Here is a 5,417-nt window from a genome sequence, read left to right as displayed (position 1 = left end):
CATAGAATGGCTATGGCAACCACTTTTTAAAAAAGATGTCAAAAATTGTTGCTATTAGAAGGGCACAATACATATATTGCAAGAACTTTTAAAAGCATTACAATAGGGGGAAAAAATTGGATGAAGGTAAAAAGTTATATTCTATTGCAATATTTATTTAAATTGTTGCATTATATCAAAATTTTGGGCCAAAATTTTAGGCGGGCTTTGAAATATACAAGCAGCTATTCTATCGGGCTTATCAAAAATAATAAAACAAAAAGAAAACACAAATTATAAAAGTAAAAACACAGGACAATAATTCACTCGGACAGAACCTGCTCACCCAAACACAGCGCCGCACGAGAGAGAGACGGGGATCGAAGCTCGAAGTTTAAATCGATTGAAACTTGAAGAAGAGAAAATCAAGGTGGAAGAAGCTTGAAGCTGCAAAAAGGTAAAGCATTGACCCTATATGTTCTCCCCTAAATCGATTATAAGTTTGGTTTAATCGAGTATGCTTTTTTTCTTTTCAAATCAACCTCTTATTTTCTGGGTTCTTACTATTCTTATTTTTGCTTTTAGGTGTTTGCTCTTGATTTTGTTAATTTTTAATTGGTTATTTGTGTTCATTTTGTTGTTAATTTGAAGATGTGGATGATAATGATGACTCGTTGTTCAAAACTGCAAGTACTTTTTCAAGATTGGGAATTCAAGTTAATCCAACAAAGTCACATACAGATTCAGATGAAGGAACTAATTCTTATCTGAGTGAAACAAGGTAATATGTAAGCTTCAATTGCTTCCGTTGTGTGTTAAATCACTGGCAACTGCAGGAGGATTACTTCCTTTACAGCCTCCCCTGACTAAAGATCAGAAGACAGTTGCGATCAGAAGACAGTTGCGCAGCTAGATTCAAAAATAGCCCAGCCATATTCAAAAAGAGATGTGATCGAAGGAAAAAATGCGGCTGTTGGTTGTTCTGCTTTGCTGCAGAGTATGAAAAGGGCTGTTCTCCAGGATGTCACTAATTTATGCCTCAAAAAGTCAAATATAATAGGAGGCAGAGTTCAGTTAATAATTACCTCGGTTATAAACATAGTTGACCTTCAATTCCTATTTACTGCACTATATTTTATTATACATCATTAAGTAGATTTTGAGATAATCGTAGTTGTTAATTCAAGAGAGCAAACATAATCTCATGATACCTCTTTAATATATGAGATATTAATATACAACTATGATACCTCCTAAGAAATTGGGTGGCTGCGGTCAAGGAATTCTAGAATTAAGATGTATATTAGGAGATGATTGCGTCCAAAAATTATCCAGAGATGCTGAAAAGCTTGCCAAAACACATAAACTTAATATCTGTAATACTCAGTAGCAACGATGTTCTTGTGTTGACGCTATTGGTAGTGATAAAAAGAATTTACTAAAAGCTGCTTCTCGTGAAAGTTCTGATGACAACTATCTGTACTTTCCTAATGCTGTGGACTTAAAGCCCGGAGAACTTGAGCACTTTCAATGCTACTAGTGCACAGGTGAGCCGGTAATTGTCGAAAATGTTCTTGCAACTACATGTGGTTTGAGCTGGGAACCAATGGTTATGTGGTGTGCATTCCGACAGATAAGACACAGAAATCATGGTCAGCTCCTGGATGTAATGGCCATCAATTGTTTGGAATGGTGTGAGGTCAGTTTAATTCCTTTACGCTGTACAATTGGTTCTTCCTTGATAATCTCTAAGAATTCCATCCCCGTATGTGTAGCGAGTGATATATTTCCCTACACAGTTTTACCTTGACCATGAGTGTCTAATTATTAACTTCATAGTCATCTATTCACTCTATGTAATATGTAATTAATTAAAGATATTGGCTAGTTGCAGATCAGCATTCCGTAATGCTGAGGTTAAAACGGTAGAAGTTTGTGTAAAATTAGGAGCTAAAGGGTAGAAGCTTGCGTAAAATTAAGAGCCAAAAGTAGCTTGATAAATTTTTGCAGCACTTGTATGTTGTTTTCCGAAAGTAGTTATTAAAGGAAAAATAGTCTGCTTACTACTCTTTTCTGTTATTTACTAGTAGTTTGTCTTTTTTACTTTTATTTTGTGTATTTTATTCACACAAGTAGAGGTGTTAATACATGTTAAATGGTTCATTTTCGTTTATTTCTGTAGGTGGATGTTAATGTACATCAATTTTTCAACGGATACTTGAAAGGTGTATTTGACAAAGCTGGATGGCCCCAACTTCTGAAATTAAAAGACTGGCCTCCACCTAGTTCATTTGAGGAGCACTTACCACGTCATTGTGGTGAGTTTCTCAATAGTTTGCCTTTCAAAGAATATACAGATTCACGGTCAGGGTACCTGAATCTCTCTGTTAAGTTGCCCGAGAATTCATTGAAGCCCGATATAGGACCAAAAACATATATTGCTTATGGATTTTCTCAAGAACCGGGTCTCCTGTAACCAAACTCCATTGCGATATCTCTGATGCGGTATGCTAGTTCTTAGCTAACTCTTTGGTTGTGTGGTAAACTTGTTTTTTATTTCTCCTTAGTTTTGGAGATAATCTATTCAAGCAAGGGGCTATCGCAGTCTTAAAAATTATAAACGCAAGATTCGATTTTAGCCTAGCGATTATATAAATTTTGTCTTGCTTCCGTCTAATGTTTATATAACTTTTCTATAATGAATCTGTTTCTACTCATTGTTATATATATATATATACAAGTCACAGTTCACAATTGGAATTAATGTATATCACTCATTATTATCATTATATAATATGTTTATCAAATTGGAATTATCATTATCCCTATATTTGATGTGTTTGGATTGATGTATATCACTCATGATTAAGCCTATATGGCAGGTACTGCTAAATGTGTAAAGTGAATGAAGATGATCCGAAGGATGGAGAAGAAGTGAACTACGATGATTGTGATGGACATGGAAATAAAGAAATAAAGCTGCAAGGGGCATATTATATTTACTTTAGTTTATGTTATCCGCAATTTGCTAGCTGGATAGATTAGTTTTGTTTAAATTCAGTCGGGAATTTTGTTTAGTTCTCTGTGTATGCGATTAAATTTTTTCGCGAATTTGGTTTAGCTAGTTATTTTCATTTATTCTTAGATTTAAATTATGAATGATTTGTATAATAATGATGATGGGACAGCCTGGGAGCTGCTTGCGAATTCGTCATGGTACCTTGGTACCTTTGAATGACATTGATGTTTGGTTTTGTAGCATAATATAAATGCTTGGCTTGCTCTATATTTAATAAGATCCTACTATTTTTTTAAAGAATATTGTTGCAATTATATCCAAATATGTTGCCATTTGCAATTACATCAGCTATAAAATATTGCAATATTTGTCAAATTTGACCTTAAATTTCATTGCAATTAGACCAATTAATGTTGCTATATGATGGTTATTTAGCTGACAAAAATAGCTATTGCAATGATTTAACCGCGTTGTTGTAAAATACATTTTGTTGCTAAATGTGATTTATTCCAATAATGTTTTGTTATTGCAATACATGACTTAAAATGTTGCTATAAGACCTCTATTGCATCACCACCGGATGCAACGCCAAATTTTTGCATATTTGTTGCCATAAATTCTACTGCAACATAAATAGCACTTTAGGCAATAAATTTTTGATGTTGCTATATGCATTCATAAACAGACTCAAAACTACTTATCACACCCCCAAACTAGAATCGATGCTTGTCCTCAAGCATAAACAGACTCAAAACTACAAAACAAACCTAATGCATGAATGCAACTACGTGAATGCAACTAACTGATAATGCAATCGATCCCCTCAGAATAACCAAAACCAAATGAATAAGCCAATGCCTCTAAGAATGCAATGACTTAAAACAGAGTTCGAATAAATCCCACAAACTAACTAACAAACCAGAAACGTGCGTGTGTGGAATGCTTAACAGATATCTCTCGATACTAGATCAATAATCATAACTTATCAATCATCAAAACAATCAAAAGTTTATAAACAGAATAGACAATAAAGGCATTATGACTCACAACACCTCCTTTCTACTAGAGTTATACAAGGATTCACACTATTATTGAACACATAACAAAGATGCTTATTTGACCATGCAATGAATCAGGTCCCAAAAGACTTATACAATAATACCCATGTAGCGAGCGTTAGGTTAGCGGATCCCAAATTATAAAAGCCTTAGGTCACTAGGCACAAAGTCCGCTAAGAACTTAATAACTCGAGTATTAAAGAGCTCACTCTTGATCAATTATGCATAAACACATACTTTTTTTCTTTTTTTCCCAATAATTTCTGAATGAGTGCGTTTCGCTCCATCTCATTCAACCCTAGACTACTCATAAAAATATGAGCCGGCTACTAGCCATTTGACGCCTAGCCTTAGAACCACTAGCAATGAAATCCAAGTTTTTCTCCAGATTAAAAAATCATTGTTTTTACGTCATTACGAGAATATCACAATTTCTAAATATAACCAAGTGATTAAATCTCAACAACAAACAAGTATAATCATGATCTGGATCAAAAGCAACCCTATAAGATTTTGTGAAAATATTTGTTTCTGGAATGCAAATCAATTCATTAGGACTTAAACATCCCTCTATTCGTCATCACCACACTCAAATCAACATCAACTTATCAAATATCATAGTTCATCTTAAGAGATCAGCTAAATATGCATGCAAATGCAACTATATGAAATCACATAAAACACAAACAAATATGTCATGTATGAACAATCATGTAAAAATATGAATGAACTATAACTAAACATGCAATATAAATCTATATTAATCTATATGGACACACACACTACTAATCCTTATATTATCATGCCTGTTACGTGGGTGACCCGGGTTCGATCCCCGGCAGCGGCGCCAAAACCTTGTTAGGGCGAAAACACGCGCTAAAATTCACGCAAGTATACGCGTTCGCAAGTAGTATAAGATATAAATCAGATTCTTTCCCACAGAGACTGGTTTAGGTTAAGTTCAATTTATGCACCTATGCAACAATGTATGGTTATCGCTCAATGCTAAGATAAATAACAAATTGGGTTTTGATTAAACTAAGAGATTAAACTAACAATTATAACTAAGAGAACAAGAATGGTTGAATTAATATATATGACAAACATGGGATTTTAACTTCATTACTACTTCATTCCAAGTCATTGTTCTTAACCTTAGCATGTGATGGTGATGACACTAATCAGATAACACGAAACTAGTAAACGCCAACTTTCGTTGTACGAATACCCTACTACTAACCATCCATAAAAGAGATAGAAGTTGAATAGACACCAATTATGCTTAGTCCTTATATGTCTACAAGAATTGAAACATAACGGTTTAATGCGCAAGTTATCTATCGTGATTACATAGGGCAAGT

At 34.1% G+C, this 5,417-nt stretch overlaps 1 long non-coding RNA gene across 2 annotated transcripts; it reads left to right on the top strand.

Annotated features, from left to right (window-relative positions):
• Nucleotides 1-324: 324 nt before the first annotated feature.
• Nucleotides 325-3,265, top strand: LOC141693393 (uncharacterized). 2 transcript variants are annotated; one of them, XR_012563107.1, is made up of 5 exons: nt 325-436; nt 631-1,526; nt 1,613-1,678; nt 2,162-2,484; nt 2,862-3,265. It is a non-coding gene; the product is annotated as an uncharacterized LOC141693393 (long non-coding RNA). The 2 variants fall into 2 exon arrangements; XR_012563106.1 differs by having other exon boundaries at nt 631-1,678.
• The last annotated feature ends 2,152 nt before the right edge of the window (nt 3,266-5,417 follow it).

The sequence above is a fragment of the Apium graveolens genome, chromosome 10, assembly GCF_009905375.1.
Source record: "Apium graveolens cultivar Ventura chromosome 10, ASM990537v1, whole genome shotgun sequence".
Classification (NCBI taxonomy): domain Eukaryota; kingdom Viridiplantae; phylum Streptophyta; class Magnoliopsida; order Apiales; family Apiaceae; genus Apium; species Apium graveolens.
Note: the sequence above shows the minus strand (reverse complement) of the source record. Positions and strands in the feature narration are given on the sequence as shown.